A 25,750-nucleotide genomic window follows, 5' to 3' on the forward strand; every position below is an offset into this window, starting at 1 on the left:
AACATTTCATTATTATAATCTATATCAACAATGCCACGGGAAAATACAAAGTTGTTATATTTTTAATAATCATATTTTAAAGGCTAAGATAAAAATATTTAATTAAAAAATTTTAATATCACCATTTCTCTTATCCTCTGTACTCCTCTTCCTGTCAGGCAACATTAGTTCTGATGCCAATGTTTACTAATTTATATATCTATTACGTTTCATCATTCATCAGTTTTATGTTCTTCACTGCACTCATGAGTGAAATTATACAATGCTTCTCATTTTTCATTTTTGAAATTAATAGTATGTTTTATTTAGCTAAGTAATACAAAAATGTCATTTTAACTTGTAATTAATACTTAAAAGATAGTAAAGAGATATTTCACTTCCCTTTTTTTCATACTAGATCTTTGAAATTTGGCATGTCCTTATGGTTACCAATTCAGCCACCACAATTCCCATCAATCACTATTTTTTGATGTATCAGACAGCAGAAAGCTAGAGCATCCTTTTATGAGGCCCTGGGTTTCATTTTCAAGCCTCATTCAGCACAGATCTTTGACTTCAATCTTTAAGTCATCTGATCATCCGGTTCTGTGATGCTATGTTTCTATGGCCACTTTTCCTTGAATTTGATGGAAATTTTGATGGAGCTTATTTTGAATTCAGGTCAGTTCTCCTCCTAACTCTCTGCTCACAATTTTTCACTTTCCTGCTTTGATTCAATTTGTTAACCGCTAAAGGTAGATAGATGTCTTGATGATCTTAAGTTTCTTTGCTTTTCTCTCTCTACTTCCTTCCTTCATTCCTTCTGAATAATTCCAGAGAATGTGATTTTCTGAGCTTCACATATATTTTCAAATTAAATAATTGATAAAATCTGTACTCATTACCTTAGGCAACCACAAACCAAGTTTATATATTCAGTATTGTGTTGATATTTGTAGCTGACTTTTCCCCACTCAATTCTTTTATTTTTATTTTTAATTACTTTTATTTAGTAACCATGAGATACACAGTTACAAAGCTGTTTATGAGTGGATTTCAGTCATACAATATTCCAATACTCATGACTGCACTCATTTGTAGGATGTAAGAAAACATAGCATGAGTCTACCAGTGTACATTTCCCACCACCAATGACCATAGTTTCCTTCCCACAATACCCTAAGGCAGGCACTTTTCTTCTCTGCCTGCCTGCCTGCCTTTCTGTCTGTCTGTCTATCTGTCTGTCTCTGTCTATCTCTGTCTATCTGTATGTCTCTGTCTCTGTCTCTGTCTGTCTCTCTGTCTCTCTCTGTCTCTGTCTCTGTCTCTCTCTTTCTGTCTCTCTCTGTCTCTTTCTCTCCCCAACCCCTTTACTTTCCTTTTAGCTTTATGGTTTACAAAACAGATATTGAGGGAATATCATGTTTGATTCTTTACCTACTTTCAGCAAGCAGTTCTTATCCAAAGTGATCATTTCCAACAATCATTGTCATAGTGGTGCCTCTCTATCTCAGTTCTCTTTTCCCCAAGTGATCAAAACAGGCTTCCAATCATGGACCAATCCTCCTAGCCCTTGTTTCTAATGTCCTTGGGTGTTAGTCTCATGTTTTGTCTTCCTACAACCCACAAATGCCCACTCAATTCTTAACTTACTAAAATAATCATCTTCTTTCCAAATTAAATTTCCCAAAGGAATTCTATGCTTTTTTTCTATTTTGCTACTTGTGTCCTAAATTTAAAGTTTGAAAGTTGTTTTTGTTGCCTGCCTTTCTTTAAGCAACACCCTTATTCAGCCAATCCTATTGACTCTTCCTGCAAAATCATTTTTCCAGGAATCGCCATGATTAGGTTCTCCTATTTAAATTCCGCCACTGCAACACTAATTAGAGTAATTTTCCTAAAATAAGACTTTCAGGGCTGGGACCAAAGTACAGTGGGTAGGGCTCTTTACTTGCATGCAGCCAACTCAGGTTCAAACCCCAGACCCTATCATTCAAGCCCTGCCAAATGATCTCCCCAAAGTTTTTTTTTGTTTTGCTTCTTGGGTCATACCCAGTGATGCTCAGGGGTTACTCCTGGCTCATGTACTCGGGAATTACTCCTGGCTGTGCTGGGGGACTATATGGAATGCTGGGAATCGAACCTGGGTCAGCTGTGTGCAAGGCAAATGCCCTACCCGCTGTGCCATTGCTCCAACCCCTTCCCAAAGTTTTTAATGATTCTTTATGGCCTAGAAGAGAAATAAAACTTTTACCTGAAGCAGCCTCCACTAATGTGAGACTCTTTAAGCTTATCACTCTCCTCCTGCATGAACAAACTGAGTCATACTGCCTACTGAACGTGGATTTTCTTGACTTTTTTCACCACTGTTCCTTGTCTTAAGTCACTTCTCAGAATGTCTTCAACTGCTTCTCTGATTTCAACAGCCCCAACTCCCATCACTTTCATGAACACTTCAATTCATTTGCCTCATTTCTAAATGATTTGTGTTGATAACTCTGTGTGTGTGTGTGTGCGCGCGCGCGCGCGTGCACACACTACTCAGGTAGGTCAGGATTTCTTTGATGGCACAGTCTTTCTTGAGTTTTATTTGAGGAATTTTCATATTTTTATACTAAATTTACTAAAAGTCTTTTTCCAAATTCATTTTACCCATATATACACAAAATTATTTGCCATCACAAAATTAGCTACCATCATAATATTTCTATACATAATATTTCTATAACTTCAGTTCTTAATATTTTTAGAATTAAAAAAACTAAGAAACTTATTTTGTTTTTTACTTTAAAATCTATGGAATGATAATTTTCACAATAAATAGTCTTCAAGAGTTGTTATAGAGGTTTTATTTTTTTTGTCTCCAATCAGACACCACAGTCTTGTTTCTATCTCCAAAAGCTTAAGCTTAAATTGATAAATTTCTATATTCATTTTATTACTTCATTGACTATTAAAGGCATAGTTTGCAAAGTTAAAGAAATTTTAACTCCTATCTTTTTATTTCCATTTCAGTCCTCCATTTTTCTCCTAACGTTAGTGAGACATTTGTGTTTGTGAGCAAAAATTACAGCAAAAGGGTAAAATCAGCTTTTGGACTTGTCAAACTTCCAACAAAAAATAAAGTCTTGGTCTGAGGAGAAAGCTCAGTGGGCTGGAGCACTACAAGTTCCTCTGAGCACCGCTGGGAGGGATCTCCCAAAATAAAGCAAATCATATTTAAAAAGAACAAGCCATGTGCTTTAAATATTGTTTGAATTTCATATTCAATTACTAAACTACATATCTAGATTTTCTCACTAGATGCCCTCAATGATTTGTATTCATCTGATCATCCTTTCATATATCAAATATAAAGCAACCACTATTTGAAAAATACTCAAGAGCTATTGCTTTTAATGAACAAAAAATGGCCCCAAATTAGTATAATTCAAAGTATAGTTATATATAGTCACAACCATAAAACTAACTGCTCATGCAAATGTCTAAATAAAGCAATTCACATACACACTTTTTTTCTTTGGTCTTTTTGGCTCCAACCTGGTGATGCTCAGGAGTTACTACTGGCTCTGTACTCAGAAATTACTCCTGGCAGTGCTCAGGAAACCACTTGGGATGCTGGAGATCGAACCTGGATCAGCCATGTGCAAGGCAAATGCTCTGACTCTACAAACACACTTCTTGTGGGTATGAAAGTGAGCATTTAATTAAACTTAATTTTATAAAAAATAAAAAAGCTTCACTTATACATATTAACACACAAAAGTGCAGGCACCGGTGGAGGGATGGGTATTTGATCATTGTATAACTGAAACCCAAGCACAAAAATGTGTAAGTCTGCAACTGTACCTCATGATGTCTCACTATTAAAAAATTTTTTTAATAAAAAAAAGTTTTGAAAAGGCAAAAAAAAAAAAGAAGTTAATCTTCAAGGTGTGAGATGGTTTAGGAGTTTTGGAGCTTTGGTTTGTTGGTAAAACACTTTAAAAATTCTTGTTCTGTGTCCAGGACTGAATTTGTGCTCCATTTTTTTCTTCCTCACATAGGTATCTCCCCATAATTCTGGAGGCAGGAAGTGTGATCTTTGGGTTTTTGTGGAGTTACAAGTCCTTAACTCTATATCAACTTCAATGAACTTCAATGAATTCTTATACCAAAAGACATGGGCTTTGGTTCTGAATAAAGCAACCAGGTTCTGGTGACCTGGAAGATGTAGATGATGCTGAGGATGATAAGCACAATTTTTGCATCTTTGATGGTGAGCAGATTCACCAGAGGTTGCAAGATACCAACTGGACAAGATGGATTAACTGACCAGGACAAGATGGACTAACTGGTCCATGGTTTTCCTCATTGTAAAGTAAGCTAATGTTCAGAGAGCCTCTATCTGAACTTGAAATTCCCTGTTTTTCAGCAGTACCACCAAGAGAGGCAGTATTCCAAAAGAGATGAGCTGGCAGGGTTCCTTGGCCACACTCAGGGCCCAGGCTACCTCCTTCTGGATGAATGGACATTTGAGATGTATCAGGAGCCAGGGCAGCACACTTTGCATGGCCAGTGCCAATTGCTACCTGGTCTAATGACCTGTTACTGGTGATGATGTTCCCCATAGTCAGGAAGAGGGCATCAACACACACACAGAGACACACCCACACACATACACACTCATATATGTTTCAGAGTCTGAATGTGTTTATCCACACCTCATTTATATGTTGAAATATTAACCCCCACAATGATAGTGTTAAGAATATGGAGACTTTGGGAGGTGATCAATTCATGAGGGTAGTGAAGGTGGAAATCTCATGATTGCTCTTATAAATTCACCCCAGAGAGCTCTCTTGATCCTACAATGTGAGGACATAGTGAATATGATCTCTCCAGACACTGAACCGCTAGCACTTGACTTTGACTCTCAGCCTCTCTGTGATAAATAAATTTTAATTTATTAGGATTTGGGATGTCTTTTTCACTTGTTTTTGTTTGGGAGGCCATATATGGTAGTGCTCAAGGATCACTCCTGGCTCTGTGCTCAGGGTTCAGTCCTCACTCTATGCTCAAGGATCACTCCTGCTGGTGTTTTAGGGACCAAATATGGTGCTGGGTATTGAACTTAGGTTGACTAAGCACAAAATCAAGTGCCTCAATCCCTGTACTACCTTTTAGGACCCTAAACTTGTTTTATAAGTCACCTGTTCTATAACTTTCTTAATTAAAACAGACCAAATTGACTATGTGTATAAATATATAGTCAATATATATATACATATGCACATATATTTAGTCCATATTCATGCATATATATGATAAATGCATATAAAATAAAAGACATTCCAACATAGATCTATCACTGATGTAATTTTGTATGAGAGGGAACTGAGTATCTATGAAAAATCACATACAGTTCTATGTAACTTAAATGTTATTTCTCATAAAGGTGTTGACCCAAGGATAGCATGTTTTCATATGGAGCATTGGATGAGAAGTTTTGGGGAGAAGCTAAAATGGCTGAAAGTTTTTGCATTCAGGAGGCCCAGATTTGATCTCTGGAGCTGCATGTTCCCCCAAGTACAATCAGGAGCTACCCTGAGTATGGAGCCAGGAGGAGTCCTTGGACACTTTCAGGTGTGCCCCCCAAATCAAAAACAAAACAAAAATAAAAGAATATTAAAATATTTGGTGCAAAATTTCCCATAATGTCACCTACTGCCCCAGATGCTAGTCTTTCTATTCATGATGACTTTCTGTGCAACATTTATTCTCGTCCATCTCAGAGGTTGCTCATTCCATTCTCTCATCAGACCACAGCTTTTCAAAATCTCACAGTTTTTACCACATCAAGTTTTCTTCTGCTTAAATGAGACTCAATAAATTTTGGTCCAGCTGCTGATGCTTCCAATGTCAATCTTAAGGCTAAATTCCCACTTTGACCTAGGAGATCTGGGAAGACCCAGGCCACCCTTTGTTTGTATTGGGCTCCTTTTGCTCTTTACAATGACCCTGCAAGTCAGTTTCCATATTCTGGCTCCCAGTAGCAGAACAGTACTGCGAAATTGGAGCAAGTGGAACAACAAATGTTCCTTGTTTTTTGCCTTGCCATTTGATAAGCAGTGCACGTTGGAAGATACTTTTGAAACATCTAGATAAGCGAGTTCTGTGAGACATGAGTGCCAAGTCCAGGTTTTGACCTTTAGCAAGTTCATAGTTTGCTGCCAAGTTACAACCTATTCTGTCAAACACTTAGAGGACATGCTCACATTTCCTCTTTCTTGTCTACTTGCTCACTGATGGGGCACTGCTGTGGCAACAGATGAAGGTCTTTGGCTGCTTGTGTGGTTTTCCTGGTGGGCCTGGGACATGTCGTTCATTTGACTTATCAGTTCAAAGCAGTGTGCTAGCCAAGTAAAGCATTTAATCATATGTTACCCATCAGCGTATACAGAAACTCTTAGATTCACTCCTTTTTTAATTCAAGAATCAAAAAAGGTTAATAACTATACTTCTTTGGTTGAGGAAGAGATTATGTTGAACCACAAAAAATGTCATTTTTATCAGTCAAAATGATAGAACAGTAGCTATTGAAATGTTTCTACCTAATACACTCATCGAAATGTATGACATCTTAATAAATCCTTGCTACTAAATAATTTTTCCTAAATAAAAGTAATTACAGAATGACCAGACCTAAGTAAGAGTGTGCTACAGAATATTCCAGCTTTTATAAATTGCTACTTTATGATTATAAGATATTTTAAAATAGTTAATACACATTGATAACAAACTGCTTTAGTAAATAAATGGCTAATGAAATGCAACTAAAGAAAAATGTGCTCTTTATAGCTCAAACTCATAAAGTTGTTAAACACAGGAAAAAGATATCTGGCTATAAAGTTCTTGTGTTCCATATGGTAACCAGTTAACATTTTATACTGATGCTAAAGAAATAAAGTGAGTTTAATTTAGGATTTGATCTAGCAAAACAGCAACTTTGACATAAGAGCAGAGGAAGAAAAATCAAGTAGGCAGAATTGACCAGAAGCCTCATCAGACCCTTACTTATGCAGCAACAGATGGAGGCTACCACCCGTCATTGGTATTTGATTCAACAAATACCAATAAGAGGTTTAGTCCCTGTTGGTTTTGAAATTAGAGAGCCTGGATTTCAGCCTAGATTCGTTTCTTGCACTGGGACCTTGGGAAAATTACCAAATATTTCAAAACTTCAATTTTTAATCTACAAATTCAGAATAATAGCATTATCCATCCCATAGGGATTTCAATGATAAAGTGGGATTATGTGGGTGTGTGTGTGTGTATATGTGTGTATGTATGTGTGTGTGTGTATTTGAGCTTAGGGCTTAAAATTTAAGAATCTCTCCTTCTTCAATTATGCTATTATATTTTGTTCCAAGTATGTGCAAGACAATCAAGTACAAAATTGAAAAAAGAATCTCTCCCCTGGAGACCTAAGAGTGGTACTGAGAGTAGAATAAAACTGCAGTAAAATAATACCCATTTAGTTTAACTATGTACGTGACCCCAACACTCCTGAGACTTCATATGAGCATCATATTGTAAAAACATCTAGGATAAGAACAATCTAATCCCAGTACCAATGAACATTGCTTTCTCCCACTGAGAAGTCTAATAACATCCATAGCATCCACAGTGGACATCAGCAGTTCATAGCAAAGAAAGAAAGCATTTTGCTTAGTGGAATTTTGGGTTTTGTAAAGATTGCTATTTCTCTAATGACTCAAGAACATTAGAATTCAATCACACTCACTATATTTACTTTTAAATAAGAGAAACATCCAGGTATACCAAGTAGCTTGTGAGAAATGCATTATCATTGAGCTGGAACCTGTAGACCTGGGTCTGTGTAATCTATAAGGTACTCTAATATCAGTGTCAGATGATCAATTTTTTTTGTTAGAGGGGTAGGAAAGATAACACAGGGCATAAGGCACTTGCTTTGCATGCTGCTGATCCCCGTTCTATCCCCTGGAGTAAATCCTGAGCATAAGCCAGGAGTAACTTGCTGAGCACAGCTGGGGCTAACCCTAAAAATACTCACAAATTTTTGTTATGAGCATAATCACTGTAGTTTGATATCAACTTTGTATTGGCCTTCCCTTGGCAGTGATATCTAATTTACTATTTGTCTTGTGTACTACCTGCCTTCCTTGATCGAACGTAAACTTTATGAGGGTACTGGTTTTGCAGTGCTCTGTTTTATTTGTTATTATATTACTAGAGCCTGGAACAGTAGCTGACACATTGTAAGTTTAATTCAAAAAAGTTTTGAATAAAAAGATAGAAGCCAAACCATGCAAATAAATATTAGGACAACAACTGAGGAACACAAACAAATGAACCAAGTTCTACATACCAGTATTATGAGCGCCAGGTGACCATAGTCCTAGGAGAACAGGTGCACTTTGCCAGAAGGGTCTACATTAGTGGTTCAGGTTCCAGTCTATGACCAGCTGTCACCAAGCTATCTTTTATCTCTTAGTCTAGGCCAGTACTTTACATACTGATTTTTTGGGGTCACACTGGCAATGCACAGGGGTTACTCCTGGCTTATGCACTCAGGAATTACACCTGACAGTGCTCGCGGGACCATATGGGATACTGGGAATCGAACCCGGGTCAGCTGCATGCAAGGCAAACACCTACCCACTGTGCAATTGTTCCAGCCCCTACATACTGTGTTTCAGCTCAAAATGTATGCTTCTATTCTTTGTTCTGTAATGCTAAGAAGGAGACTTATTTTCCTGGGCCTTTGTGTCTAAAGACTTCCTATGAGGTATGCCATTAGGGAAAAATAGAGAAGAATGGATTCATAGGAGAAAAGGAGGGACTTTCATTTTCTTTCTGATACTGTCAGCATGCACCTGTCACAACCACCAGCTACTTTCTTTTGGAAAACCTGAGTCTGCTTCATCATGCCTCCTCTCCTAATTCCAGAATCATCAGGATATCTCATGCCCCTTACAGTACTGAGCCCAGGATCTTTTATGTCCCTCTTCTTCGTTTCTTCCCAAGTGCTAACCTACTAACTCTGGGTTAACTCTGACCCGTTTTTTTTTTAAATTTGTATAATCAACTTTTATATTAAATTTTACTGTTGAAAAATCTACCATATTTTCTCTTTTGGCCATGTCATTGTATCCCAACTGATATATAAACACTGATATCTTACCTATAAAATAAAGTATTTTTCAGGGGTAACACAATATCCTCCTGGCTCTGCAGTTAGAACAGAGAAGGGTTCACTAAGACAGTGATAGTTGGAAATGATCACTCTGGACAAGAACTGAGTGTTGAATGGAGGTAAAATGAATGACACCCACCCTTTTAGTAATAGTATTGTGAACCACAATGCCTAAAAGGAAGAAAGGAAAATGTGTGTGTATGTGTGTGTGTGTGTGTGTGAGAGAGAGAGAGAGAGAGAGAGAGAGAAAGAGAGAGAGAGTGTGTGTCATAGTGGCAGGCTGCAGAGATAGTGGGTGTGGGAGGGCAAGTGGTAAAGGAATAGGTATTGGAACATTTTATGAGTGAAATCCAATCAAGAGCAGTAGGCACAGACAGCATGTAAATGACTGTGGCTATGTTTCGGTAACGTTTATTTATAAATATGGAAGTCTAACACTAGCTATAGGTTTTCTTTTTAAATTTTTATTAGTGAGACACTATGAGGTACAGTTGTAGACTTACAAATTTTGTGCTTGGGTTTCAATTATACAATGATCAAATACCCATCCCTCCACCAGTGCCCATTTCCCACCACCACGGATCCCAGTATCCCTCCCACCCCCCATTCCCTCCATTCCCCCCGCCACCCCGCCTCTGTGGCAGGGCATTGCCCGAGAACAGATGACTGGTTAAAGAAACTGTTGGTACATTTACACAATGGAGTACTATGTAGCAGTTAGAAAAGATGAAGTCATGAAATTTACATACAAGTGGTACTACAGGGAAAGTATCATGTTAAGGAAATGAGTCAGAAAGAGAAGGATAGACATAGAAAGATTGCATTCATCTGGGGAACATAAAGTAACAAAATAGGAGACTAACACCCAAGAATGACCAAGATTAGTACCAGGAATTTTGCTCCATGGCTTGGAGGCCAGACACACATGCTAGGGGAAAAGGCAGCTCAGATAGAGAAGGGAGCACCAAATAAAGGGTGTTGGGAGGATCCTCCCAGGATGGGAGAAGCATGCTGAAAGTAGACTATGGACAAACATGATTGCGACTCAATGCCTCTTTTGCAAACCACAACACCCAAAAGGAGAGAGAGAACTAGCTATAGTTTTAAGACCCTATATAAACATACCTAAGAATTGTGATCAAGCGTTAAAAAAAATAAAATTGCGGGAAAAAATGAAAAATAAAATAAAATGCTCTCAAGATTGGTGCGCAGAGAGAGAGAAAGAGAGAGAGAGATGTTGACCTTGAAAACTTAATTGCGTAAAATAATAACAGTATCAGAATCAGACATCAAAATATGTAGTAAAAAAGTGAAAGTGGGAGTGGGAAGAATATTCATGTCTCAAAATTATGTCAAGAAGGAAAAATCTATAGCCTCTAAAGAAATGCAAGACCAGTGGGGATTAGGGGAGGCCTGAATTTACACCAAGGAATTAACTTACTCTCCTGCCTCCCCCCTACCCCCCTCACCATTAGGAACCAGGAAATAGTATGCACAGGAAAACAAGAGTTCAGCCCAGTATCAGGGCTGAGTTATTTTTCTCTGAAATGCATTTTCTCCCCGAAAATAGTTTTTCCATCTCCCCTTGACAGGGTTCTTCTTGGAATAAACAAGATTAGCACAACAGCTGCCAAATTTAATATTTACAAACATTTTTATACCCCATTAAAGATGAATAAGATCTGACCACTATAATCTAAGGTGATGAGAAGCAGTTGAAAGGTGGAAGTGTCTTAACTGCATGAATAAATAATTCACAGGTTCATGAAATAGAAAATGATTTTTGCACAGAATTAGTTTCTTTTGAAAAATAACTCAGAAGTTGCAGTAAAATATCATTAGATATTACAATGCAAGCTAAACATGATAAAAATTTCTGTTAGAGAGAAAATTGATAGCGATTTCCACTTTTAATTTGGGAAAGTGGAAAATCCTAATACTGAATCACTGAAAAATTTTCAAAAAAAGTTAGATACATAGTCAACAAGTTTACCTATTATCAATGACAATTGTCGTGTGTGTGTATATATATATATATATATACATACATACATACAGATCGTTGAAAAATATAACTGTCACAGAAACTTCTCTTTATAGGACTTGTCCAGCAACACTTTCAAGAATGAGATAAGTGTTATTTTAGTACCTGCCTCTGGAATCATCAAAAGTAGAAATATTGTTTAAAATACATGAATAATAATAATTTAAATCATGCTTATAAAGATTTTTCAGAATACTGATAGTGTATACTTATTTTCATTCTTATTTACATGTAAAAGAATAAGGTGCATACAATAATTAGACTCAAGTCCCATGACCAGTAAACACTTTGTTCAGAGCTGTGTTGTGATAAGGCAATAATTAACCAAAATATGGTTATAAACACTTTTAAATAATTAAAAAATTTAGGAGAGGAATAAAACACAGTGATTTCTATATCTATAGTTTTGTCGTTTGCTATAGATTAACCCCGCATGGCAGAGCCTGGCAAGCTCCCCGTGATGTATTCGATATGCCAGACACAGTAACAACAAAGTCTCCAATGGAGACGTTACTGGGCCCGCTTGAGCAAATCGATGATCAACCGGAGGGCCTTTTTTTTTATTTATTATAGATTAACCAGGCTCATGGAAGTAATATCATTTATATTTAGGTAAGTTGTTAGGTCACATTAGAAAATAATTTTACTTTCCACAAAGTCAAAGAGTAACAATTCCTCCTGAAGGCCTTAGAGCTTTCTCTAAGGACTGTTGCTAAGGATCAACCACTCATGAGTTTCTTGGAAAGGAAGTTGTACCACCCTCATTCTCTCTTCGTGAATATCCAATAAATCCTATCATATTTTCCCAAACTCATAAAAAGTAGTCATGCATATTTTATAAAGGGTTTATTTCCCTCATATTTTCTAGACCTTAGATCTTAAACATAACAAAATGCTGAATAACTCAGGCTTGAAAATAGTTTGAATTTATGCAAAAAAATTATGCAATGGTTTCTTCTAAGAGCAAAAGCCACCATAGTGGATTGGTTTTATTCCGTGCTTTCTACTTCTATCTTCTTTCCTTCTGACCACTATAGAACCATTTCCCCAGCACTCAGAGGAAGAAGTTGGTCTTATCAGTACAGGAAGTCCTTTTCTTGTGGATCCCCAAAGGACTTTCTTTTCATCTCTTCTCCAAACATCTTCAGTTTTTTTGTCATTTATTAGCCCTCACTGATTAATTCTTACTGTCTTTAAGCACACACAGGGGGCCTCTACCTTAAAAATATTCACCTTGAGCTTGGCATCATCTCATTCCATCTCCTTTTGTCTCTTATTATATTATTAATAAACCAGTTAAATCACTAATCTACATCTTTGACTTTCATCGTCTCACCTTCCCTCCTCCTGCCATGTTATCTATCCCTCCTCCTGCCATGTTATCTATCTATACTAAACAATACGACCACAGCACCTTTCTTCCTCTTCTTCTTTAAAATTTATTTTCTCAAGATGAAATTTACCAATAAATTAACTTCTATTATTACTTGAATATTTAATCTGAAAAGTCTTAAATATACTATAAAAAAGCTGACAGAATAAGTTTATCTTTATTGGATAAACAGTTGCTAACACTATATAAACAGGAGGAAATTATGTTCTAAAACTAGATCCCCTAACATATTTAAAAATATAAGAATTAAGCAACAGATAAAATGATTTGTTAAATTATTTTTCCTTATATATAGTATAATTCTAATATTTATTTATGATTTTGGAAAATACCCAGCAGTGCTCAGGGCTTACTTCTGGCTATGTGCTCAGGAATCATTCCCGGCATTGCTTGGGAAACCATATGCAGTGCCGGGGACCAAATCTGGGTCATCCATGTGCAAGGCAAATGCCTTACTTGCTGTACAAAAGTAATTCTTTTAATTCACCAAATTCTTATCAGATTGTATTGAGTTATGTAGTGTCCTTTCCCCCAAGTCAGGTTCTCCTGGAAATTTAGAATATAATCTCATGGAAATAAAGTTTCACAGATATTATTGGTTACGATGAAGTCATACTGATGAGGGTGGGCTGAAGTCCAAGAACTGATGTCCTTCTAAGAAAGCCATGTCAGACATGCTTCAACTGCCTTATAAGATGAAGGGACCATGTGGAAACATAGAGGAAGGAAGAGCAGATAAAAAATGGAGGGAGAAATCAGAATAATGTATTTACAAAGCAAGGATTATCACAGCCTGCTGGTAAAGACTAGAAGTTCAAAAGAAGCAGAAGGCTACTTCATCTTAGTTTTCAGAGAGAACATGGATCTGGAGACACCTTGGTTTTTGACTTCTAGACTCAATAACTGTGAGTACCTAAATGCATCTCATTTAAAAGTATGCAGTTTGTGATAATCATTAGGTAGCCCAGCCCTATTATCCCAAACTAATATAAGCACCCAGCACATTCCTTGATGTTATAAAACCACTAGAGAAATCAATGAGCAAAACTTGAAAAACTACCCTTACGCAATTGGCATTCTAATGAAAGAAGACATAGGTAAAAATAGTCAGGAGATAATGCTGATGTTAGATAGAGAAAGTATGTCAGGGAAGGAGAGAAGCAGCAGTTTGAGAAGGAGAGAAGCAGCCGTTTGAGGCTGGGGAAGCTACTGTTTTCAAAAGTATGGTGAGGGATAAGTGGAATCTTCACAGTCATATGAAGGAAATGGGAAGTTTAGCAGTGAATGGCTACGGGAAATAGGAATCCCAGCAGAAAGAGCTGCATGCACAGTCTCTAAGGCTGAATAAGTGAGAGGGAGAAAATGGGTGAGAAGTCAGAGAGATTGTGGAGCTCAGATTCCATGGAATTTGAGGCTAGCATGAGGACTCTGATATTTTAGAGAGAAGGAAAGCCATGAAATGATCAAGCAGGGAGATTGTGAAAATAATAATGTTAATAGCTTTATATGATCATTGAATTAATTTCCTATTGCTGCAAAATAACTGGTCACCAGTGGAATGACAAAATACAATATACCTATGTATTAGCTCAAAGTTCCACAGATCAGAAGTCCATCCTAACATGACTGAGGTCTCTGCTTGGGAATCATGAGGCTATAATCAGATGTCAACTGTGTGGGTAGTATGCTCATCTGGTGGCTCTGGGTGGAAAAAATTCTTTTAACTTATAGTAGGATCCAGTTCCACACAGTTGTAGGACAGAAGTCTCTATTTCTTTGCTAGCTGCTAGCTTTCTCTCACCTCCTGGAGACTAGTCCTATTACTTGTCACAAGCTTTTCTATGTAGTCGAAGTTGGTAATAGCCTGTAGATCCTTTCTGTGCCTCAAATCTCTATCACATCTGTGAGCACCCAGAGAAACACTGTTAAACTCTTCATATGTGATTAGTTCAGGTCCATCCAAGTAATCTCCTTTTTCTCATAACCTAATCATCAGAATAAAATGCGTTTTTTTCATAATCTCAGAGATTAAGTGGAGATTAGTACATGAGAAGAAGGAAATCTTAAGAAGTCATTTTATACTTTGCCTACCACATTTTCCTGCCTGTGGTGGTAAGAATGCACTGTCAGAAAGTTAAAAAAAAGAAAGAGGGATATTTGTGCAACAGTTAAGGTTAAAGGTAAAGATAACAGAGGGTGTGGTGAAATAAGGTCATACATATTCTGAAAGAACTTGAAGGTAAAGGTAGGGTTGTTGACCATTTAATTGAGTGTGAAAATCCTTCAGTGCCCAAGAGCAAAGGGGCACTGAAAGGATTTTGACCTCACAAATGGAATCACTATTTTCTGAGACAAAATGTGCTAAAGGAGGACTAGATTTGGTGGATAAAGAGTTTTGGAGATGTAAATAACACATTCAAATGGACATGCCTACTTTAGTGGCTGCATATGTGCACAGATTGCTTAAAAATGAGGTCTGGGATCAAGGGGATGACTCAAAAGGCTTGTGTGGGTGTTTGGTAAGCTGCAAATGCAAGTTTCATCACTAGCATCACATGGGCCCCCTGAGAACCACCAGAAAAAACTCCAGAGCACCTCCCTAGAAGTAACCTCTGAGTACTGTGGGATATAGGCTCAATGTTTCATCCCACGCCCACTGAAAGAAAAAAAACGTAAAACTAGATCAAGACTGGAAAAATAAACCTGGAAGCTGTCAGGTAGAAATGTTAGAAACAAAAGTAAAGGAATTTAATTTGTGGGAGTATGCAAGCTTACCTAGTAGAAAGAGTTTTAAAAGTCCCCAAAACAGAAGTCAGCAGTCATCCATGGATGGGAAGTCAGACACTAGCTGAATTTCCTAAGTATAATGAAAGGTGAGGTAGAAGGAAGAAGTAGGAGAGAGTGGAAACAGAGAGAGGGATATAAGAACAACCAGATGAAAGGGACTATGAGACTTGGGGGTTGAACTGAGCTCTGAAATTTAGCAACACAGAGGTTAGGAACTTTGGCTGTTTTAGTAGCACAAAGGGGAGAAGCCTTAATGTTGTGAGTTTGATAGAGAGTAGAGAATTTCCAGACAGCAGTTAATTTTGTGAAGAGTTTTACAAAGAAAGTAGTGAAAGGGGATGAAAGTTAACAGAGATGTGAAGTCCAGAAAGTTTTCTTCCTTCCTTCCTTCCTTCCTTCCTTCCTTCCTTCCTTCCTTCCTTCCTTCCTTCCTTCCTTCCTTCCTCCCTCCCTCCCTCCCTCCCTCCCTCCCTCCATGCCTTCCCTGTCAATGTGGACCTGACCAATGTGGCACACAGTGCCCAGCCCAAGGGTGCTGCACTGCTCAATCAGGGAATTCTCAGAGCCACCAGGGCCACTCCCAGTACTGTTCTATGCCGGGAACAGGACTCAGAACCTCTCTCATGCTAGGTCACTTGATTGTTAGTTCTACCACGTGAACTCTCTTCCTCTTCTTCCTGCTCCCCCCCCTTTATTTTTTAAAAAAAGGAATGTTATGAACATAGGTCAATAATATAAAATTGTCCATTTCTGGTAAAAGAATAGACTTTTAATGGTAAATATAATGCACAGTTTTACAGATGGTAATTTATGAGGATACACACTTGAAACATATAATATTATTATGCAGTTATTTTCACACAAATTTTAAAAATAATTCAAATAGTGTTTTCTTTTGTTTTATTTTGGGGCCACACCTGGCAGTGCTCAGGGCTTACTCCTGGCTCTGCACTCAGGGATCACTCCTGGCAGGACTCAGGGGACCATATATGGTGCATATCTAACCTGGTTGGTCATGTGCTAGGCAAGTGCCCAATATGCTATATTACTGCTCAGGCCCTAAGGAAAAAAAAATTAAATAATGTGGAGATGAGATGACCCATATTCACAGCTCAGGTGCTGTGTTGCTTTTATATATAGTCTGTTGATAAACCAACGTCTGAATGTTATTTTCATTCATCATTAACTAGTCAGTGCCTCCCAAGAAAAATGAGGGATCAAGTGCCACTCCTCGGCTTACACTGCCAGATAATGTAAGCCTGTTAAGGACTGGCAGTGCTCATCAGGAAACATGTGCTGCTGAAAGTTATACATGGGTCTAGTACGTTCCAGGTATGAATTCTCTTACTACCTTAAATCCATAAATCTATCTATCTATCTATCTATCTATCTATATTATTTGTTTGTTTTTATTTGGTTTTGGGTCACACTCTGTGGTCTTCAGGGATTTTCCTACTCTGCACTCAAGGATCACTTCTGGCAGACTCAGGGGACCATATCGGCTGCCAGGGATTGAACCTGGGTTGGTCAGGTGTAAGACAATCACCCTCTGTACTATCATTTCAGCTCCTGTAGATATGTTTTAATTAGCGAATAAAATACTAATATAGGCCCTTTTATAAAAGAAAATTGGCTTATCTCAAACTTTTGAAAAGTGGAATTAGTTTATGTGTTGTTTTCATAGATTTTGACATTTCTGTATTTTAGAACTTCCTATTCAACTTTATTCCCCCCTCCCACCCATATAGTAAGGAAGATGTTTCTTTCTCATTCTAGAAAGTTGAGTCTTTACTAATATAATAAAAGTTTGCAGTTCATTCCTCCTACAATGAATTAATTTAGAAATAGACAGGTGGCAAAATTTTGGACAATAAAACACGAAGTAAATGCTCTGGTTTAGGGGAATCTCAGAAAAAAAATGTCTATTTTCTGATAGAACAAAATATTAACGGGAACCAGAATCATCAACAGGCCTTGAATTAAGTAAATTATGTATTAAACCATAGTGGGACAAGTTAGAACAAAACAAAACAAACAGAAACAATCTGTGAATGGCAAGGAAGATAGAGCCAGAGTGCTTGAGAATGTTGAGTCACTACAATAACACATTTTAAAATGGCATAACTTCTATATTTTCCATTATGTTATAAGCTAATAATAGGAAAGTTAAGACCTTATAGCTAAAGATAAATTTTGATCAGCTTTTACTTTTGGTAAAAAAACATTCTGATACAACCTTTATACAGGGGATGGCTAGGAATTTTCAACCAAAAACATGGTTGAATGCCTGGGAGCCAGTATGATGACTCCAAGATTCAAGGGATTCTGCTCAGACCTCTTAGCTATTAGCCTTTTATGCTTGGTTCTCTATAAATAAGTCTCTATAGGGACTTCTCAGAGCAGCATTTATTATGTGATCTTTAGTGCTTGCTTTAATCATTAACTCAGGGCACTTAGCTCTTTTTATAACAGTTAATGTTTATATTTCATTTAATATTGTAAATCATTTGAAGACAAGGGTTATATGTATCTCTTTTATACCTCTGTGAAGTGACTAACAAAGTGCCTCGCATATTAAAACGTTCAAGCAACATTTGCTGAATGAGAGAACCTGTGGTGACGAAGTATTCTGTGTGCATGATATAAAAGGTCCTCCAGAGCTCTTCTTTGGGAAGGACATGTGGATCTAGTAGGATCTTAGGGGACTTAGGCCAAAGGCACCACTGCAGGTTTACTCATATGAGAAGAGTATAGCCATGAGAACAAAGAAAATTTACTACTTCAACCACACAGTAGTTTAAGGCTTTTTCTTTGTCGCTCTATCCTCCTTCCATCTTTATGTTTCCACATGTCTAACCTCTAAAATAATTTTGTTTGATATATACAGATATATATATACATATACATATGTATGTATAAAACAACATGTATATGCATATGTATATATATGCATGAGATTAGGGGCTGAAATGGTCAGACAGGGGTTTAGAGGAAGAAGACAAAGTCAGAAGAGTCCCTGGTGGGAAACTGGTGGAGAAATACTGCTCTAGCTCACACTTCATTTTATCCTGTCTTTTATTATTATCTGAGATTGCTCACATTCATGCCTACTACCTGCCACGTATGGAATGGGGAGTCCCATAGGAGCAGGCCCATTGGTACTATTATTCAAGTTCAGTTCGCTTGTACCCGCAGCAACAACTGCCATACAGTAAACTTTCAACAACATGCCAGAAAGTAAATAGTATGTCTAGTTACTAAGGGATATAATCCTTAGAGAGGTTCTAAACCTACACTAGACTTTCATGCATGGAATAAAAGAATAAAAATAAAAGAGTGGGGTTTTCTCCCCTGATCTGCACGGGACGGGCACGGAGGCCCAGCTCTGGGCAACAAAGCTGAACGGCTCTTATTCCAACCAGGTACAGCCTGCCCCCAAGGGCCTGGGACCCTCTCTGGGCATGCACAGCTAGCTCCATCTCCTAGAAAGCCGGTTTTCTCCCCTGATCTGCGCGGGACGGACACGGAGGCCCAGCTCTGGGCAACAAAGCTGAACGTCTCCTCATTCCAACCAGGAGACCTTCCCAACTCCTCGCCCAGTCCCAGGGATTCTTTCCGGAGCTGTGGCCGCTAACACAGTCGCGAAATATTTTCCCACTACATATGCCATAGGAACCATAAGCTACCTTCTTAGATGGAAACGTCTCTAGTTTAGCTCAGCCACTAGAAACACAGTAGCCAATAACTCATAAGCCTATATTAACTCACACTGCATATCAAGTAGAATAGTAACAGTGAACGTGAAGGACTAAACCACACTTGTCACAATGGTAAAGCAACGCAAAAGCCCACCAAACTTTCTTATTGAAGAGTCTAGCCCAGATGACACCAACAGTACTGTAGTGTTAGACAACCTCTCTGACAAGGAATTCAGAAGGGAGCTACTTAGGATGCTTAGGGAACTAAAAGAAACAATGGAAAGCAACGCCAATAGAAGACAAGAGGATTTGAAGGCAGAAATGAGGAAAATGCAATCGGAAATGTCAGACCTGAAAAATCTCGTAGGCGAATTGAAAAACTCAGTGGTAGGCCTCAGCAGCACAGTAACAGCTGCTGAGAACAGAATCAGTGAGCTCGAAGATGAAGTTCAGAGACTCTCCAGAAAAAGAGCAGAAAATGGAAAAGAGACTCACAATTCGGGAACAGATGGCAAGAGAAGATCGTGATGAAGCCAAGAGGGGTAACATAAGAATTATTGGAGTCCCAGAGGTACGGGAAGAAAACCTTGATGAAGAAGAAACTGTCAAAGACATCATTGCTACAACGTTTCCAGAGCTGAAGAAAACTTGTGACCACATTCAGGAGGCCTGAAGGGTACCAGCTAGAAGAAATCCGAATAAAAATACCCCACGACACATCCTGATCAAAATGACCAAAACCTTAGACAGACACAAAATTCTGAAAGCAGCAAGATTGAAGAAAGAAATCTCTTACAAAGGAGCATCCTTAAAATTCACAGCTGATTTTTCTGATGGAACCCTCATGGCCCGCAAACAGTGGTGGGAGGTAGTGAAAAAACTGAATGAAATAAATGCCTCCCCAAAAATACTTTACCCAGCAAGACTCTCATTCATAATAGAAGGAACACACAGTTTCACGGACAAACAACAGCTCAGGAACTTCATAGACTCAAAACCATGGTTACAAGAACAACTAAATGGGCTAATTTAAGGCAAGAAAGGCCCCTCAAATACACCAAATTTCAACAGAACAATGGTACAAAATCCCATAACAATAATCTCTCTCAATGTCAATGGGCTAAACGCACCAATTAAAAGACATAGCGTGGCAGGCTGGATTAGAAAATTGAAACCAACATTCTGCTGCCTTCAAGAAACACATCTCAATAGTCAAAGTAAACACAGACTCAGAGTCAAAGGCTGGAAAATAATCCTACAGGCAAACAGCTCCCATAAAAAAGCTGGGGTAGCCATCCTAATATCAGACCACATCGATTCAGAGTGAAGAAGGTCATAAGAAACAGTGAAGGCCATTTCTTATTGATCAAAGGATCTGTACAACAGGAAGAACTTACAATAATAAATGTATATGCACCTAATGAGAGACCAGCAAAGTAATTAAAACAACTACTCATAGATTTGGAAAAAGACATCAATAGCAACACAATACTAGTGGGAGACTTCAACACCACTTTGTCACCTCTTGATAGATCAACCAGACTCAAACTTAGCAAGGACATACTTCATCTGAGGGAAACAATGGAAGAAAGGGACTTAGTAGATATATACAGTACACTTCATCCACAAAAAGCTGAATACACATTCTTCTCAAGCGTACATGGAACATTCTCCAAGATAGACCACATGCTGAGCCACAAAACATGCCTCCATAAAATTAAGAAGATAGAGATTGTATCAACAATCTTCTCAGACCATAATGCGCTGAAATTAGAAGTAAATCACACACAAAAACAGAAAACTAAATCAAACACTTGGAAATTAAACAGTGCGCTATTGAACAACGAGTGGATTAGACAGGAAATCAAAGAGGAAATCAAAAGATTCCTAGAAACGAATGAAAATGAGAAAATGAGTTACCAAAACTTATGGGACACAGCAAAAGCTGTGTTAAGAGGAAAGTTTATAGCTCTACAAGCATTCTTCAGGAAGGAGGAGCGAGCACACATAAGTAATCTAACCTCACAGCTTAAGAGCTTGGAGAAGGACTAAAAAAAGGAGCACAACCCGAACAGGAGGAAGGAAATAATAAAACTCAGAGCAGAGATTAACGAGATGGAAACCCAAAAAACAATCCGAAAGATCAATGAAACCAAGAGCTTTTTCTTAGAGAAAATTAACAAGATCGATAAGCCTCTAGCAAAACTCACAAAGAAAGGGAGAGAGAAAACCCTAATAAACTGAATCAGAAATGAAAAGGGGGTCATTACAACAGAAACTACAGAAATTCAAAGGATCCTCAGGGAGTACTTTGAGAAGCTTTATGCCACGGAACATCAAAACCTCGAGGAAATGGATAAATTCCTAGACTCCTACAGACTCCCAAGGCTGAACAAAGAAGACCTGGAATACCTGAACAGAACTATCACCATCAAGGAAATTGAAATGGTAATGAAAAATCTCCCCAAGCACAAAAGTCCTGGCCCGGATGGATTCACTAGTGAATTCTTCCAACTATTTAAAGAGGACTTACTCCCAATCCTCTTTAAGCTTTTCCACGAAATTGAAATATCAAAAACACTTCCGAATAGTTTCTACGAAGCGAATATCGCACTGATACCAAAAGCAGACAGAGATACCACAAAGAAAGAGAATTACAGGCCCATATCCCTGATGAACACAGATGCAAAGATCCTCAACAAACTACTAGCAAATAGAATCCAACTACTCATCAAAAAGATCATACACCATTACCAAGTAGGATTCATTCCAGGGATGCAAGGATGGTTCAACATTCGGAAATCAATCAACATAATCCATCATATCAACAAAAGAAAAGATAACAAGCTTATGATCATATCAATAGATGCAGAGAAAGCATTTGACAAGATCCAGCACCCCTTTATGATGAAAACCCTAGCCAAAATGGGTATAGAGGGGACCTTCCTCAACATAATTAAAGCCATCTACCACAAGCCTACAGCAAGCATCATCCTCAATGGGGAAAAACTGAGAGCCTTCCCTCTAAGATCAGGGACGAGACAAGGATGCCCACTCTCTCCACTGCTGTTCAATATAGTACTGGAAGTAGTTGCAATAGTGATTAGGCAAGAAAAAGATATTAAGGGCATTCAGGTAGGAAAGGAAGAAATCAAGCTCTCACTATTCGCAGATGATATGATACTATACTTAGAGAACCCAATAACCTCCACCAAAAAACTCCTAGAAACAATAGACTCGTATAGTAAAGTTGCAGGCTATAATATCAATACCCAAAAGTCCATGGCTTTCCTATATGCAAACAGTGAGATAGAAGAAAGCAACATGGAAAAAAAACAATCCCGTTCACAATTGTGCCCCAGAAAATCAAGTACCTAGGAATCAGCTTAACTAAGGAAGTAAAGGACCTGCACAAAGAAAACTACAAAACGCTACTTCAGGAAATAAAAGAGGACATGAGGAAATGAAAGATATCCCCTGCTCATGGGTCGATAGACTTAACATTGTCAAAATGGCAATACTACTGAAAGCATTGTATAAATTCAATGCAATCCCTACAAGGATACCCATGACATTCTTCAAAGAAATGGAGCAAACACTCCTGAAATTTATATGGAACAATAAGCCCCCACGAATAGCTAAAACAATTCTTGGGAAAAAGAAAATGGGAGGAATCAACCTCCCGAACTTCAAACTGTACTACAAAGCAGTAATAATTAAAACAGCATGGTACTGGAACAAAGGCTGAACTGCAGACCAATGGAACAGGGTTGAATACACTGACATCTCCCCTCAATCATATGATCATCTAATCTTTGATAAAGGTGCAAGTAATGTGAAGTGGAGTAAGGAAAGCCTCCTTAACAAATTGTGCTGGCATCACTGGACGGATACATGCAAAAAAATGGGCTCAGAACTCTGCCTAACACCATGTACAAAAGTAAGATCAAAATGGATTAAAGACCTCAACATCAGACCAGAAACCATAAGGTACATTGAAGACAAAGTTGGCAAAACCCTCCATGACATTGAAGCTAATGGTATCTTCAAAGATGCCACGCCACTGGCCGAGCAAGTGAAAACAGAGATAGATAAAGGGGACTATCTTAAACTAAGAAGCTTCTGCACCTCCAAAGAAACAATGACCAAAATACAAAGACAGTCTACAGAATGGGAAAGGATATTCGCCGAATACACATCTGACAAGAGGTTGATATCCAGGATATACAAAATACTGGTTAAACTCCACAAGAAGAAAGCATCCAACCCCATCCAAAAATGGAGCAATGAAATGAACAGAAACTTTCTCAAAGAAGAAATCCGAATGGCAATAAAGCACATGAGAAAATGCTCTACATCATTAATCATCAGGGAGATGCAGATCAAAACCACAATGAGATACCATCTCACACCTCAGAGACTGGCCCACATTCAAAAGAACAAAAGCAACCGATGCTGGCGTGGATGTGGTGAGAAAGGGACACTCCTTCACTGTTGGTGGGAATGTCGACTGGTTCAGCCCTTCTGGAAAACATTATGGACAATTCTCAAAAAATTAGAAATTGAGCTCCCATTTGACCCAGCAATACCACTCCTGGGAATATATCCCAAGAGGCAAAAATGTGTAGTCGAAGTGACATCTGCACTTGTTTGTTCATTGCAGCACTCTTTACAATAGCCAGAAACTGGAAGAAACCTGAATGCCCAAGAACAGATGACTGGTTAAAGAAACTTTGGTACATCTACACAATGGAGTACTATGTAGCTGTTAGAAAGGATGAGGTCATGAAATTTACATACAAGTGGTACAACATGGAAAGTATTATGCTAAGCGAAATGAGTCAGAAAGAGAGGGACAGACATAGAAAGATTGCATTCATCTGGGGAATATAAAGTAACAAAATATGAGATTAATACCCAAGAATAGCTGAGATCAGCACCAGGAGTATTACTCCATCGCTTAGTGGCCAGCCGGGCATTCTAGAGGAAAGGGCAGCTCAGATAGAGAAGGGAGCACCAAATAAAGGGTGTTTGGAGGATCCTCCCAGGAGGGGAGATACATGTCGAAAGTAGACTATGGACTGAACATGTTTGCCACTCAATGCCTCTTTTGCAGACCACAACACCCAAAAGGAGAGAGAGAACACAGGGGATTGCCTGCCACAGAGGCAGGGGGTAGATGGGGGGATGGGGGTGGGGGGGATATTATCCATGGTGGTGGAAAATGGGCACTGGTGGAGGGATGGGTATATGATCATTGTATAATCGAAACCCAAGCACAAAAATTGTAAATCTACAACTGTACCTTATGGTGTTTCACTAATAAAAAAATAAATAAAAAATAAAATAGTGAGGAAAGAGGAGCCATCCTTGAACTCATAGACAAAGCCTACCACACAATTACCTAGGAAAATAAGAAAAAGAAGTCCCAGACCCTTGGAGATGATATTAAGGCTACAGTCACCACCTGTTTTGGGGTGGGAGGGGGAGAGGCAAATATTAAATAAAAGAAAGGCTGGTGGAAAGTACCCACTTGATATTTACTCTTTCTACCCCATCTGTCTTTTGTTGTATCTAGAGTCGACATGGTCCAGGTACCAGGAACAATGTCCCTGCTGTCATTGGCTCTGCCATTATAATGTCCTTTTTTTATGGTTTTGAATGCTGAAATAGGTGACCTAAGCTCACGGGTCTACTTATACCCACATTGAAAAAAATAGTGAAGATAAGTGCATTTAAATATGTATGGTTAATGAGATAAAATAATTTGCCATACAATTTAAAAAACACTTCCTGGAAAGTCACAGATTTGAAGTATAACATGGTACTGCAAATGCAGTACTTAGCTGGACTAAAACAGCTAACTCAGATGTTCTTATTTTGTGGTTTCAGTTTACTCAAAGAGTGTGGGACACGCCCTCTTTGAGAGAAAATAATAAAGCTGTGAAGGCTAAAGGTAAAAATATTTACAAGGCCCTAAATTACAGTGAAAGAATTAGTATCAAGACATAAGCAATGATTAATCATTAACTAAAAAAGTACCCAACCAAAGCTATTCTTGAAGTTATTTATGTGTGTCAGGAGACCTAGGAAAAGACAGAAGGGCATAGATTTAGATTCCCTATTTCTAGTACTTTTGTTTGTTTGTTCTGGACCACACTTGGCAGTGCTTAGGTCTTACTCCCAGCTCTGCACACAGGTATCAATACAGGTGGACCCGGGGGACCATATGGGATGCCTAGGACTGAACTCAAGTCAACTACATGAAAGGCAAGCACCCTACCTTCTGTATTATCTCTATAGCTGCTTTGGTACTTTTTTTACAAAGCCCTACTCCTCTGTGTCTCAGTTTATCTAGTGTGAAATAATCAACATGCTGCTGGTTTTATGACAAGCATTTACTATGAATAAAAAATGAAATAATATAACATTCTTTGAAAACAGTATCATTGAGTGTAAGTGGTCAATATGGACCTACTATTACTGAATATATTAAATAAAATCAGTCAAAAGTATGAGAAGTCAGTCTGGGTTAGAACTTATCTATCTACAGCTTTTCACAGTAACAGACACCATTGGATGGTGCTTTGCCTGAGGACACTTAGCAGACAAGAATTAACAGGCATAGT

The 25,750-nt window shown here is 38.2% G+C and overlaps 1 protein-coding gene across 2 annotated transcripts in view; it reads right to left on the minus strand.

Moving 5' to 3' along the window:
* The window catches only part of DPP4 (dipeptidyl peptidase 4), a 101,300-nt gene that overhangs the window by 68,585 nt on the left and 6,965 nt on the right, over window positions 1-25,750 (minus strand). The gene's annotated exons all lie outside the window — the stretch shown is intronic.

Source organism: Sorex fumeus, unplaced genomic scaffold (genome assembly GCF_029834395.1).
Source record: "Sorex fumeus unplaced genomic scaffold, SorFum_2.1 ptg000009l, whole genome shotgun sequence".
Taxonomy (NCBI): Eukaryota; Metazoa; Chordata; class Mammalia; order Eulipotyphla; family Soricidae; genus Sorex; species Sorex fumeus.